Here is a 15,784-nt window from a genome sequence, read left to right as displayed (position 1 = left end):
GTGTCACTGGCCCTCATATGTGGGATCCGAACCGGGGCCCTCTGGCATCCCAAGCCAGTTCTTAACCATCGCGCCACTCAGCCGGCCCCTGACTTAGTTTTTAATCTAAGATCATGCTGTTCTCTTTGTGGCACCCCACCAATGACTGAGCAACTAGGTAATACAAGGGCCAAGACATTTCTGTTCAACATGACATCTCTTTAATTGGCGATCTTTGATCTGGAGCTCCCTGTTGGGCTATCAGAGACCTTTTCAGGTGTAAGTGGTCTGACAATTAAGTTCGCAACTTGTTGCAACGATGTTGCTAAACTTTTTTGTTATCAGAGGTATTTTCATTATGAATTTGTGCCATCTGGACAAACAGTTAACCAAGTTTACTATTTGGAAATGCTGAAAAGACTGTGAAAAAGACAGCCTGAACTTTTTGCCAACAATTCATGGCTCTTGCATCACGTCAATGCACCAGCTCACACAGCACTGTCTGGGAGGGAGTTTTTAGCCAGTAAACAAATAACTGCATTGGAACACCCTCCCTAACTCACCTGATCTGGCCCCCAATGACTTTTTTCTTTACCTGAAGATAAAGGAAGTATTGAAAGGAAGACATTTTGATGGCATTCAGGACATCAAGGGTAATACGACAACAGCTCTGATAGCCATTCCAGAAAAAGCGTTCCAAAATTGCTTTGAAGGGTGGACTAGGCACTGTCATTGGTGCATAGCTTCCCAAGGAGAGTACTTTGAAGGTGACTGTAGTGATATTCAGCAATGAGGTATGTAGCACTTTTTCTAGAATGAGTTTGCAAACTTAATTGTCTGACCTTGTATATTACTGTCTGATGTATTCACCTTCCAATCTTGTTTCACTCCTTTTTCTTTTTATAAGTGTTACTCTCCAATGAAACTTTTGCACTCCTAACTCCCTCTCAGTGTCTGCTTTCAAGAGAACCCAACCTATGACAGATGGCACTAAGAGTGGTATGAGAAAAAGATGTAAAATAGGGTTGGGGGGCTAAAGTACCTATCTACTGACTGGGAATAGACTCCATCCTGGTAGTACATGGTGTGAAGAAAGCTCCTGTCACAAGATTGCAGTTCAGTTGATAAAACTTTCATCTGTTGTGAGATGGAGTGATGCTGGTATAGGAGAATGCACTAGTGCATGTGATGATAAATGAAAGATAATGGAATTGGAAAGTTATTACCAAGTTCCTTTGATGCTTCACAGGCAGATAATTAAAAGCTGATGACAATTAACAAACTGTTAACTGAGGATGAGAGTCACAGAGTTCCTTTGGTAGCTTACAAAGAAACCTTCACTTTATGTAGTGAATGAACATAAAACAAACAAAGATCAAGACAATTTCATACTCAGCCAAGGCAGATGTGTAATTCCAAAGTCATGGTCCTAATTTGGAAAACCAGGAATCCTGACACAAGGGATGGGAACATTTGTGTTGATGAACCTAATTTTTACTTCCCAGGTTTCTGTTGACCTTCTGGGCCTATAGAAGTGGTCCATCCCTGCCTGTTAAAGCCAGTGCCTTACCAATGCAGAGAAATAATACATAATTATTTCACCCAAACAGCAAAAGTAACCACCTCAAAAGCTGTCTTCAACTCTCATGGCTGCCATCCCGGTGGCCCTATGACCAGGGTTAATCACAGTATAACCCATCAGGGCCAAGCTGTCCCTAACAAAGGACAAAGGGAACTTGATGTCACAGATGCTTCCTTTCTCAGAAAATCAAACCTGTGATGTCATATGATCAAGTAATGCCCTCTCCAAATATTTACCAAAGAAGATTAATAACTGAGTTCTCTGAGAAGCAGACATCAAGATGGGGTTATATGTAAAAGAGCTTAATTGGAAGAAACACATGTAAAAGGTAAAGGGGGATTTATATGATGAGAGCATAATACAGGTCTGATACCTGTGAAAAATGAGAAGGATGGATTCATAGGAATAACCTCACACTGTAGTTTGGAGAAAGTCTCTGCCTGACTGATGGGATATCCCAAGAAAATATGGCCTGCTAGAGAACACCTGCATTGGGTGAAAATGGCTCAGCTGGGGTCTTAGTCATTGGCTAGGAATAGCCTTAGGGAAGCTTGATGACATGACTACCACTGCAGCAGATCAAAGGTGTGACAGCTGGAGATTTTCAGGCAACTGTGCTCCCTGGAGAATCCTATCTTGACAGGATATATGAGCAGCACTATTACATGGCCATAAAAATAACATATGACTACACAAAGAACTGTACACAAATGTTCATAGATGTTTTACTCATAACAGTCCAAAGCATCAAAACAATCTAAACATCCATCAATAGTCAAATGTTAAACAAATATGACATATCCTTATAAAGAAATATTACTCAGGAATAAAATGAGACACACCACTTTTATACAGCAACATGGATGAATCTCAAAACTTTTGTGCTGGGTGAATCAAGCCAGAGAGGAAAGACAGTGTACTATGTAATTCTACCTACATGAAGTTCCAGAACAAACAAAATTCATGAATAGTGAGAGAAATTTGACCACTGATTACCTGGGGTAGGGGTTTCAGGAGGATTGATTACAAAGGATCAGAAGAGAACTTGGTGGTGATGACATGTTCATTATCACAGCTGAGGCCATGATTACATGGATGTACATGTTCAGTAAAGTTATCAAGCTGTACTCTAAAAATGGTTATTTTTCATTGTATATTTTATTGTGTATTTATTTAATGGTTCTATATATTACATAAATTATATATCTATAAAATAGATTTTTAAAAATAAGTTGCTATTTGAATCATCCTATATTAGAAACACCCCTTATTTTTCTCTATCAACTATTAAAATTCAATAAATATCCAGGTAGGGATACTAGGTCATACTTCCCATATGGCAATACTTAAAAAAAATAAAAAAAGAACAACTTTTAAAGTACATATCATTGTTCTTATCCTAGAAATGAAGCAGTGGAAACTCAGCAATATTAGTTATCTTACTTGTAATCACACAGCTCCTGTGGGGCACAGGTAAATCCATATAATGCCAAATTCTAAGCTCTTCTACTGTGCTCTATCATCTCATATTTTCATAGCATAAAATAAAGTCAGAAAACCCTTTCCATTATTAGTTTACATACTGGCTTGAGTATGATTTTTTTTTTAAATTAAATCTGACAATATCCCAATGCTTATAATTATTTTTCTGCTCAACTCTGTAATTAAAGTGACCCACTACATAATGATAATAATACTCTACCATAAATTAATGGATCTCTATTCTCCTTCTGAGTTGTTCATTAATAAATTCATAATACAGTTCTTCTGAACTTATGTTTCATCAGGTATTTCAAGATTCTTTAATACACTAAAGAGAGTTACAAAGTTAATAGAAATAAAATAGATTTTCAGAGGAGATTTGAAGATAGTTAAAGCCATTGATTCAGAAAGACAATTGTGTGTTAAAATGCTCCAGAGAAGGTTAGGAATGGCTGTCTTTGTATATACATGTCAAGAAAGCAAGCACCCAAAAGATAGATGATATTAAGAGGAAAATACAGATCAATACACCTGGAATTTAAAAAAAAAAATCAAGAAGGCAATTTAAAAATGGATTTCAGAGTAAATAGGAATCAAGTGATTTATATAAACTAGGATAATGTGTATGCATTTGTTCTTAGCTCTAGAAGGAGCAGCTAAGTATCACTATAGGTATTATGGCTCACATATAAAATGAAACAAAACCAAAAAGAAAAAAAAATCCTGTTTCAGTACAGATAACTTCAGCAAGGTTATCAAAATGTTAATATTTGCTTATTCTTCAGTTCACAGGACGGCTTTATTTTTCAGTTACCACACCATTAAAGGGATAAGATTCTAATACTCATCATAATTGTGAGTCCCTTGATTTGTCTGGGATTTCAAACTCATATAAGAATTTCCATTTACATTGAGGTGACACTGAATTTCCATTTAATTGCCCCTGTACGTACGTATGTGCTATGGTTTAAATGTTTGTGTCTCCCTAAATTCATGTGGTGAAACCGAATTCCCAATGTGATGGTATTTAGAGGAAGGGCCTTTGGGAGGTGATTAAGTCATGAGGTTGAAGCCCTCATGAATGAAATTAGCATCCTTATAAAAGAGGCCTGAGAGAGCTTCCTTGCCCTTTCTGCCATGTGAAGTTATGGCAAAAAGATGGCTGTTTATGAACCAGGAAGTGGGTCCTCACCAGATACCGAATATACCAGCATCTTGATCTTAGACTTCACGGCCTCCAGAACTGTCAGAAATAAATTTGTTGTTTATAAACCACCCAATCAATGGAATTCTGTTACAGCAGACTAAATGGACTAAAGCAGTGTATCTGGGTATGGGACACTCTATTAGTCCAATTATAAGTAGCAATTCCTTGTATTTTTCTTAGACAAACCCAATATAATTTGGCTTTTACCTTGTCCTCAAAAATGATTCATTTAATGTGTAGTAAGTAAAGTGATATTTACTTCTTTTGTTTTCTGAATGACATATAATTGATAATACATATTATTACTAATATGGAAAAATATCTCAGATCACATGATCTCTATATTGCTACAGAAAATATTTCATCACATATAATAGAGGTTGTTTGACCTCTGGGAGGAGGAAGAGTCCTTCATTTTTTCCCTCACCCCTTTATTCTGCTCCACAAAAGAGAGTTATAGTACTATTATTGATCAGATTCTAAAATATTCTTTGGACAAATTTTTTAATAAAACTTCATAGAAATAAGTTGTCCTACACTGTGTGATCCTATCCTCTTACTCCTTTTCCCCTTTCCCATTGCTTTTGAAAGTTGACTTTTCATTCAACAGGTTTTATAAAGTAAGAGACTCATATTTGGATATTGGGCTAGATTTTTTTTTCTTATTTTTCTGATAGTAGGGTTCTCTGCTTTGATGTATGACAACAGCCTCCAAAGTGATAAAATCTGATGTGGTCTTTTTTACTAAAACTTTCTCTTCAGTGACCTTGCCAAGAAAGGAGATACTGGAGTCAAATTAAGTTTCAAGTATTTCTGAATTCCATGTCCCAAGGCTGTGAGAAAATAAAATTTTAATTCAACATCATAATCATTCTCAATTTTCAACAGGCTCAACAAAGTACTAAGTGACAGAACTAAGGTCATAGAAAGACATGACAGAATCAGGTTGTTACTTAATATCGAGTAGGAGAAGTAACATCCTTGATTGCTTAGGAATAAGATCTTAGAAAGGGGTTCTTTAAGCCTAAATTTCTACTGAAGAACCACCAAAAAACTGTTTTTTTAAATAAAAGCTACCAAGATATCTGAGTGAGTATAAAACAGAAACCTCAACATATGCAAAACTTGCAGTGGATTAAAAAAGAACTTCTTCTGCAATTCTTGAATTTCCCTTTCAATTCTAAGACTATAAAAGGTTTAAAAGAGTAGAGAAAGGAAAGATTGACAATGAGACATCTTGGGAGAAAGCAGTTGTTACAAGTGGAGATCCACTTTCTCTCACTCAACAACACCACAACTTTGCGGAAAGGACAGTCATTAATGGACCTCCAAGTAGATTTCTAGAATATTGAATTATGTACCCTGTGGTTGGGATACACGGTGGACCATTGCTTCCCTCACACCTGAAGAAGCCATTGTAGCAGCGCTTTCACAGATGATGACTCGCTGCTAGAAAAAGTAGAGTGCAATAGACAGGTAAAGACAGGAGATTTTGGCAATGTGATAGGACAACTCTCCCAGGGCTTGCTGGGATAAGAGATGCCTTAGTGTTTCTAAAGAATAAGCAATAGAACATATGAGACACAAAGTCAATATGAGATCATCAAAAGGGCTACCTAAAAGGTCTAGCAATTTCAGCCCAAGGAGGCTGGAATTTTATTATTGGTTGCCCATAAATGGAGGCAGGAGCAAACAAACACCCAGGATAGAGATGAACCCCTCTGGTCTAATGAACTTTTGGTGATCAAGTTTCAACAGGAAGCTTCGGAAGAGCCCAAAGAACATCAAGCCAAAAAGTTACTAGTCAAGTAAAAACTGTGTGAATGCTATAGCTATCCTCTCTCTCCCTAGCTTTAACACTAACCAGGTCTGAAAATAACATTAGGAATGATGGAATTAAAGGGAGCTGAAAGCAACGATTGTTCTCAGTGCAGATGTCTGGACGGAGGAAAGGAAGATTTAATGCTAAATTAAGTTGTAATTTAAACTATAAATGGAACTGCATATTTTAATTCAATAACTGAGGGTCTATTTGTGACTTAAAGTAATTAAAGGACTTTGTTTCCTGAAGATAAAAATCAAATATATGGGTCTGTTGATGAGCAGTGACGATGACCTCCACTGAATTATGTTTAAATAAATAGTGGAATAAACAGATAGAATGCTATTTTTGTTACAAGACAAATAGTATGGTTGTTCAACGTACTAGTAACACTTATATGTGTCAGGAAATATACAAATATTATTTCATTTACTACTTCACACTAGACCTATGTGGTAAATATTATAAGTCCTATTTTACAAAGGAGAAAAATAAATTCAAACATGCTAAACAAATTGTCCAAGGATACTAAATAGCTGAGCTGGAATTTGAGCTCAGATAAATTTTAGTATGAACACTATGTACTTTGTTCTATATAAAATATCGGCTTTCTAACAACTCCAAAACTGGACTGGGTTATGCCGTGAAGCAGAGTTTTGTTATTACCAGAAAAAAAAATCAATGAGATATCAATATTAATTATGCAGCCAGTTTCTCACATGCTAAGCTTTACAGTCATCTCATTTGCTTTGGTAATTCAAAGTAAAAATAAAGTTTGTAAGGAAGAGGTATTTCAGAGCCCAAATTGCCTTTGACTAGATATGTAACAATCATACAACAAAATACTAAGAGGCGATAGCATAAAGTAAATGAAAATATATTTTATAATCAAATAGGAAGGCTGTATGTCCAAGGCAGAGCTTTGCATTATATCAATGTTCCATAATTTGGTACCATTTTTCAAAAGGTAGCTTATTATACTTTTAGAAGTGAACAATTAATTTAATTGGAAATTTACATTTCATCTCTATTTTCTTGGCATAGTTCGTCCACACTTAAACACATTAAAGATTATGTCCTTAGTGTAGAGTAAAAACACAGATTCCAGAAAATATATTAGTACCAGGAAGGAACAGAGGCATTAAGATGGTTACCCTCAGGAAGGAATTTATCTATGGAGATGGACTCCCTATGGTTAACTGGGCCTACATTCAAAACTGGAGTCTAGCAGCCATTTGCTATCAGAGGCCTCTCACATACTCAGCATTCTGGGAAGAACCACACACTAACTGTAAAATCCCCTGTGCTATACCCTGCCTGTTTATACCATCTGAGCCACCCTTCTGAAAAGACCATACAGCAAGGAAGTTCCCTGACGTATCATCACCATATTACCAGTTACCAATCAGAATTGCACAAACCGAACCCTCCATTTACATCTACCTCAACCAATCTGAACAGATAAGGCTTGAAGTCCTTATTTGCATAATTATACCTGAATAGGAACCTGGGTGGGAACTTTCTCCAAAAAAGACGGTCTCTCCTGTAGCTCAGAATTCACATTCAATTTTCACCAGAGGCTCTCTCCCCAGTTTGCAAACTCTGTTTAAATAAAGTGTCTCCTTTTTCCCCCCAATAACCTCTAATGAATTTTTGTTGACAAGACTACATGAAATAGGAAATAAAATTTTCTATCTTTATCTGCCAGGGGACATGCGACTGTTATCTTTATCTGCTCCACATCCATTTACCATCTTTCTCTGTTCTATTTTGCAAGTCTCATTCCTGCAAACTACATTTCTCCAAATCGTTTACGAACTATCCCCTCAGTATCTTTGAGCAATAGAAGGGGCTAATGGAAAATTGGAAAGTAGAAACAAAGTCAATATATTATTCCTTATTCACTCTCCTTCATCTGCTTTAGATGGGGCTTCATAAGTGTGGGACCTGCAGAGCATCACGCTCAGAAGTGTCTCTTGGTCGCTTCATATTCTGCTATTGTCATCTTGAAGCTTGTAATAATTTTACCTTTGAACTTGTTCCTCGTAAGCCAAATCCAATGGGACATCGGAGCATGCATGTACGCAAAGGAAAAAAGTACAATACATACACACCATTCCTAGCCATTCCATTCACATATAGTCTTTGAGATGCCCCATGAGCACAGAAGTCACTTGGATTCACAATGAACAAGAGGTCAGCATATGGACAGGAGTTCAGCAAAACTCAAGGTAAGTACAATATAACTATTATGGAAGCTGCCCACTATCCGAGTATATTGGTAGAATGTATGTACACATATCACAAAGTAAAATAAAAGCAATTGAGCTCATTTTCTATGGCATTTATACAGTTCTAATAAAAAAAATACCTTTGCATGTATGAGTATAAAATATAAAGTGTGTAATTTTGCAATTGTGTAATTCCATATACATGTTACTCATATTTGCATTTAAAATAGCATTGCACAGTTTCCAGTCAAGATGGTAGAGTAGGTAAATGCTTTGCTCACCTCCTCTCATGACCACATCAAAATGACAACTCAAGTACAGAACCACCGCCACTGAGAATCTCCTAAAGTCTAGCAGAACTAAAGCACTATAGCTAAGGACATAAAAAAGCCACCTTGAGGTTGGTAGGAGGAGCAGAGACACAGACCATGTGTGTGGCATTTAAAAATTGGGAGGTACCTTTCTCTCTCCTCCCACTGCCCAAGATGCGGAAAGGGAAGAAGGTGAAGAGGAAGAAGGTGGCGCCAGCCCCTGCCGTCGTGAAGAAGCAGGAGGCCAAGAAGGTGGTAAATCCCCTGTTTGAGAAAAGGCCCAAGAATTTTGGCAATGGACAGGACATTCAGCCCAAAAGGGACCTCACCCACTTTGTCAAATGGCCTCGGTACATTGGGCTGCAGCGGCAAAGAGCTATTCTCTATAAGCGTCTGAAAGTGCCTCCTGCCATTAACCAGTTCACCCAGGCCTTGGACCGCCAGACAGCTACTTGGCTACTTAAGTGGCTCACAAGTACATATCAGAGACAAAGCAAGAGAAGCAGCAGAGATTGTTGGCTCGGGTTGAGAAAAAAGCTGCTGGCAAAGGGGATGTCCCCACCAAGAGGCCGCCTGTCCTTCGAGCAGGGGTTAATACTGTCACCACTTTGGTGGAGAACAAGAAGTCTCAGCTGGTGGTGATTGCACATGATGTGGATCCTATCGAGCTGGTTGTCTTCCTGCCTGCCCTGTGCCGTAAGATGGGGGTTCCCTACTGCATTATCAAGGGGAAGGCCAGGCTGGGGCGTCTAGTCCACAGGAAGACCTGCACCACCGTCGCCTTTACACAGGTTAACTCGGAAGACAAAGGAGCATTGGCTAAGCCGGTGGAAACTATCTGGACCAATTATAATGACAGATACGATGAGATCCGCTGCCACCGGGGAGGCAACGTCCTGGGCCCCAAATCCCTGGCTCGCATTGCCAAGCTGGAGAAGGCAAAGGCTAAAGAACTGGCCACCAAGCTGGGCTGAGTGTCCACTATTGGCGTTTTCTGTACATAAAATTAATAAAATGTCTACTTAAAAAAAAAATTGGGAGGTATATCTCTGCTGCAAGGGGTTCTAGCTTCATACCAGCTCACCAAACCAGGGTTTCAGTGATGGGAAGAGAAGTCCCAATAACTTACGGCTATAAATACCAGGCAGGCATTCCCTTAAAGGGCCCACACATGGATTTTGTCTCTGAAGGACTCACTCACTCTGAGCTCCAGAGCTTGGGCAGCAGCTCGAAAGGCATCAGGGACAAATGGGGAGGAAATGAGTTTTCTGACTTCATGGTGAGGTCTAGAGGGGCAAAGGAGCTGGTGGAAAACATTGTTTCTTTCCTGAGCCCTAACCACTCTTGGCATGCAGAGACAGGTGGCCACCATATCTGAGCCTCCATCAACCTGGCTAACACCTTTTGTTCCCTGCCCTGGGGGCACATCCAAACCGCTTCTAGTGGCTTTTTCATACAAATGGTTGGTCTTGGCTCATGTTGTGGACTTTCCTAAAATCTCTCAAAGTCTCACAAAACCTAAACAAGCAACATCTAGCTCCAGCATGTCCCGTACCTCTGGCTGAGCAGCCCTAAGCCCAGCACTAACACAGACAATCTCATTCACAGCTTGGCCTTTCCAGCCACATCCAATCCCAGAGCTAAAGGGGGGCCATCTGCAGATTGTTTTGTGACTTATGTCAGGTGGCTCCTGGGAAGGGCACAGGCTTCAGGCTGGTTGTCCTGCAGTGGGTCCTGTCCCAGGAGTCCCTGGGGATGGCATGTCTAACATGTTTGGATGGTACATCCAAAGGGGAGACTGGGCAGGCACCAGCATGCTTCTAAAGTGAATTCTGCTCTGTAGGATCAGCCCCTGTGCAACAGCTCTTTCACTGTAGTCAGTACTCACAACCAATCAGCCAGAGGGTCAATCACTCTCATTGATGTGCAAACAGCAAGCAAGGCTCAACTACAACAGGAGGCACACACAACCCACACATCTGGAGTGCCCCGTTCTTTTGACCAGGAAGACAGCACCACTGGGCCTCACAGGACACCTACTACATAAGGCCACACTACTAAGAACTAGAGACATAGTAGTCCTACCTAATATATAGAAACAAACACAGGAAGGCAGCCAAAATGGGGAGATAAAGAAACATGTCCCAAATAAAAGAACAGAACAAAGCTCCAGAAAAATAAGTGAACAAAATGAAAACAAGTAATCTACCAAATGCAGAGTTCAAAACACTGGTTAAAAGGATTCTCAGGGATCTCAGGGAGAACTTCAACAAAGAGATAGAAAACATAAAAATGGAGATAGAAAACAAAAAGTAATCAGTCAGAAATAAATACAATATATGAAGTGAAGAATGTATTACATGGAATCAACAGTTTAGATGAAGCAGTGGATCAAATTAGTGATTTAGAAAATTAGGTAGTATAAAACACCCCAGCAGAACAGCAAAAAGAAAAACAAATCCAAAAAATGACTATAATTTAAGAGGCTTCTGGGACAACATCAAACATACCAACATTCGCAGGAGTAACAAAAGGAGAAGAGGGAGAGCAAGGAATTGAAAACCAATTTGAGGAAATAACAACAAAATCTTTCTAATGTGGCATAGGAAATAGATATACAAGCCCCAGAAGCACAGTGAGTCCCAAACAAGAGGAACCCAAAGAGACCCACACCAAGACACATCATAATTAAAAGGCCAAAAGTTAAAGACAAAGAGAGAATCTTAGAAGCAGCAAGATGGAAGAAATTAATTACCTGTAAGGGAGCTCCCATAAGACTGTCAGCTGATTTCTCAACAGAAACTTGGCAGGCCAGAAGGGATTGGCATGAAATATTCAAAGTGATGAAAATCAGGGTCCTACAATCAAGATTACTCTACATAGCAAAAATAGCATTTACAATTGCAAGGCAGATAGTCTCCCAGACAAGAAAAATCTAAAGGCGTTCATCACCAATATACCAGTATTAGCAGGAATGTTAAAGGGACTGCTGTAATACAAAAAAAAAAAAAAAAAAAGAAAAGGAAGAAAAAATATGAATAATCAAATGCCAATAACTACATCTATATCAACAATTACTTTAAATGTAAATGGATCAAATGCTCCAATCAAAAGATATAAGGTGGCTGAATGGATAAGAAAACAAACCCCTATATACACTGCTTACAACAGAATTATTTTAGATCTAAATACACACAGAGACTGAAAATAAAGGGAGGGAAGAAGGTATTTCATGAAAATGGAAACACAAAAAGAAGAAGAAAAAAAAAACCTGGGGTAGCAATACTAGACAAAACAGACTTTGAAACAAAAGCTATACAAGAGACAAGGAAGAACCCTATAATCCCACTTCTGGGTATTTGAAGCAAACTCAAAATGCTATATTGATGGGATGTGTAAATCCTTACATTCATTGCAGCACAGTTTTCAATTGCCAAGGTGTGGAGGCAGTCTGGGTGTCCGTCAATGGATGAATGGATAAGGAGGAAGTGGTACACATATACTATGGAATATTGCTTGTCCAGGGAAGGGAATATGTTCTTGCCATCTGTGGGGGCATGGATGGATCTGGAGGGTATTGTGCTAAGTGGAGTTATGTCAGAGAAAAAGATGCAATGTGATTTTCTTATATATGGAATCTAAGAAACAAAATAAACAAAACAGAAACAAACTAATAGATACAGAGAACATTTTGATGGTTACTAATGGGCGGCGGTTTGGGGATGGGTAAAAAAGGGGAAGAGATTAAGAAGTACCAATTTGTTGTTATACAGTAGTCATGGGGATATATGGCATAGCATAAGGAATATAATCAATAATACTGCAATAACTATGTGTGGTGTCAGATGGGTACTAGATTTCTCAGAGTGATAGATGGGAGGGAGGTTGGGGGGCAGGGTTAAAAAGGTGAAGGGATTAGGAAGTACAATATGGCAGTTACAAAATGGTCATGGAGATGTAAAGTAAAGCATAGGGACTATAGTGAATAATATGGCAATAATTATGTGAAGTGCCACATAGGGGATCACTTCTTAAATTACATAAATGTCTAATCACTATGCTGTACACCTGACATTAATATAAAATAATATTGAATGTCAATTGTAATTGAAAATTTAAAAATGGTGGGGGGGGGAAGTTGAAGGGGAATAAGAAGTTCAAATTTCTAGTTATAAAACAGATAAGTCATGGGGATATAACTTACAGCACAGGGAATATAGTCAATAATATTGTGATAGTGTGGTACGGTGTCAGATGGATGCTGGACTTATCAATGTGATCACTTCTTTAGGTATATAAATATTGAATAACTATAGTGTAGCCCTGAAACTAATATAATATTGCATATTAGCTATATTTTAATAAAAATCTTAAAAAATAAAATAGTGTATACAGTATACAAATACAGTATACAGAATGGCAAAATTTACATTAACATTTTAATTTCTTTATTTAGAATGAAAAAACCATGAAAAGTTGAGAAACCATAGAAAAAAAGAGAAAAGATTTATAATTTATGTCTGTAATCACAGTTCTTGCCCTGCTCTTTGAACAAAGGGCCCACATTTTCATTTTGTGCTGGACCCACAAATTTTATAACTATCTCTATTCTGGTAATTTCTCAGGGAATGGCTGCATATCTTCTGTGGTTCCAGTTCCTACAAAACCTCTCCTTATTTCCAGCTCCTTCAGGGATGTCCTGCTTCCAAAGTGTCACTGATAGTCCTAGCAACAAGACCCTATGGGTAACCTCTGAGGTGGTCCTCCTGCAAGATTCTATCCTCTGCCAGGGCCAAGCCCTGAGTTATGATAACTTCACCTTCTGGCATGAACAGGGACCTATCTTTGGAGCTGAGGGTAAGGACAATCACAACTAAACCCCCATGACTTGAGTTTGGGATGAAAGGCAGGTTCCAGAGGAAGAGTGAGTTACTGTTTTGCCTAAAAGACAATTGTAGATAAATCAGCCACATCTCTTGGACCATAAAATAAATAAGGAAAATGATTAATTTCTTGTTCAAAGGGGAAACAAACACCAGGCACATAAGACTCGTCTCAGCAGTAGCCTGAAACAGAAAGGTGTGCAATAAGCCCCTCTGCCCTCCACTTTCTAATAGCTGCTGCTGGAGGTCAGGTGGAAAAACGTTCACAGAGAATCAAGGGACCAGTCTGGTACAAGATTTTACCATGGCACTAGGACTGTGCACAGACTGTACTGTTGTAACTTGTTTCTGTTATTCCTGAATTCACCTTCAGTGAGATCTCCTTAAAAGCTACCAGCTTTGTACAGCACACAGTAAGTAATAGTGTGGAAAAATAGGGTATCTGCAGAGGCCCCCAGGATCCTTCCTTGAGCCCAGATGTTGGCTGCAGAGGACACTGTATCTAGGTAAGTGGTCTCACAGTGGGGTAGCAGCCACCATGGCCATGGCAAAGCAGTTTGAGAAGGATTCTGCACCCACACAGTTGAGGTTTGTTCCTACATACCCTACAGGCCATTGGCTGGAACACTCTCAGAAGTTGCTGGGGGCCATTCTGAGGGAAATCAGCCCCAGCAATTAAGCCAATGGAACTCATTGTCACTGTTATTTGAGTTACAACCACATGAGGCCTAATAGCCTAGCACAGAAGAGCGGCTAATTAAATGTGAGTGAACTAGTTGTTTCTAAAACAGTGAACTTGCTATTTTTCTAAGGCTTAAGAATGGATAGAGGTTATGTTACTTTACAGAGTGATATTTTGTATTACAGTTTGCACCAACAAAATATTCATAAAAAATACACTATTCTTTGCACTGACAATAGGCATGTTCTTTACTCAGTTTAATTAGTTCTATGTTTGAAAGTGTTTCCCCATTCATTAATCTTCACAACAAATATGAAAAATACAATCTTCACTACAAATATGAAAAATTAGGTAGAACTGGAATTAATAGCCTTACTTTCTAATTCAAGAAACTGGGGTGTAATGAGGATACATAGCATATTACAGGTAACCAGAACACTTTGGGATGGCGAAGAAACTAGGTGGAAAACTTCTTCCAGCTCTATGTGACACATGTCCAATTTTAGAGTAAGAATGTCTCAGGTAAGCCTGGTAGTATGAAATAGGATATCAGAGAATGATCACAAACCTTATTTTAAGTACAATCTTTTGGTGCAAAAACTATCCTGTTTTATCATAAATGTGTTCAGATGATCAGACATAGGGAAAATGATAAACCAAAAATAAAAGGAATTTCAGTGTGTTTGCAGGATGAAGTTAACAACAACAATAAAAAAGGCATTTAAACATATTTCAACATTTATCTTAGGATGCATCCCTAAAAGCAGAGTCTGAAATGGCATACTTTTTACAGGTTATTTACTAAGGAAGTAAGGAAAGCAGGTTAAGCTATAAGAAAAGCCAAGCAAAAATAATGCCTTTAGGAGAAATCGAGTGTCAGTGCCATGCCAATTAGACCTTAGAAGTGTGAATTGTGCCACAAAGTCTGTCTCCCTCAAAGGCAAGGCAGCAGACCCATTACACCACACAGTGTGTTTCTCATAAGCTAAGCGCACTCCTCAGAAAAGGGCGCAGGTCTGAGATGTTAGCGGCCAATATCCACACCTGGGGGAATGGGTGCACCATCAATAAAGGGATCTGGGAGGATCCTCAACAACTGCAATATTTCATGTCTTCAATTCTGAAAAATTCATTTAATTGGAAGTTACAGTAGAGACTCCTATTTTTCTATTTAGACACTGACATTTCTGTGCTAAATTTTTAAGTGTTATAGAAGGGTATTATAATGTAAGGATGAGTATTACACAGAATCCATTGGAGAAATAAGGAAATGATTTAAAAATATTTTAAGGGCATTTTAAGAATTATCTCATTCTTAATTTGTGATAATGTTTTAAATTCAGTTAACTTCATTCCAGCATACAAAATATAAAATACAAGATTCAAAGCGTAGATAGTTAAACATGTTTGGTGTAATCAAGCAAAATCATGTTCATTACTCAATTTCTGGGAAATATTTAGATAGTATTTTGAAAGCAAGTGCAGAAGCCTGTATTTATAATCAAGCCTTAGAAATAATTAGAGAAACAATTAAAAAATTTGTGAAGAGTCAGGAATTTCAGTTAGTATTCAGAAAACACAAACATTAATTCCAAAAACAAATCA

The 15,784-nt window shown here is 38.3% G+C and overlaps 1 pseudogene; it reads left to right on the top strand.

Moving 5' to 3' along the window:
* Positions 1-8,788: 8,788 nt before the first annotated feature.
* Positions 8,789-9,588, top strand: LOC109373986 (60S ribosomal protein L7a pseudogene; annotated as a pseudogene).
* Positions 9,589-15,784: the final 6,196 nt, after the last annotated feature.

The sequence above is a fragment of the Hipposideros armiger genome, unplaced genomic scaffold (genome assembly GCF_001890085.2).
Source record: "Hipposideros armiger isolate ML-2016 unplaced genomic scaffold, ASM189008v1 scaffold_769, whole genome shotgun sequence".
Lineage (NCBI taxonomy): Eukaryota > Metazoa > Chordata > Mammalia > Chiroptera > Hipposideridae > Hipposideros > Hipposideros armiger.
Note: the sequence above shows the minus strand (reverse complement) of the source record. Positions and strands in the feature narration are given on the sequence as shown.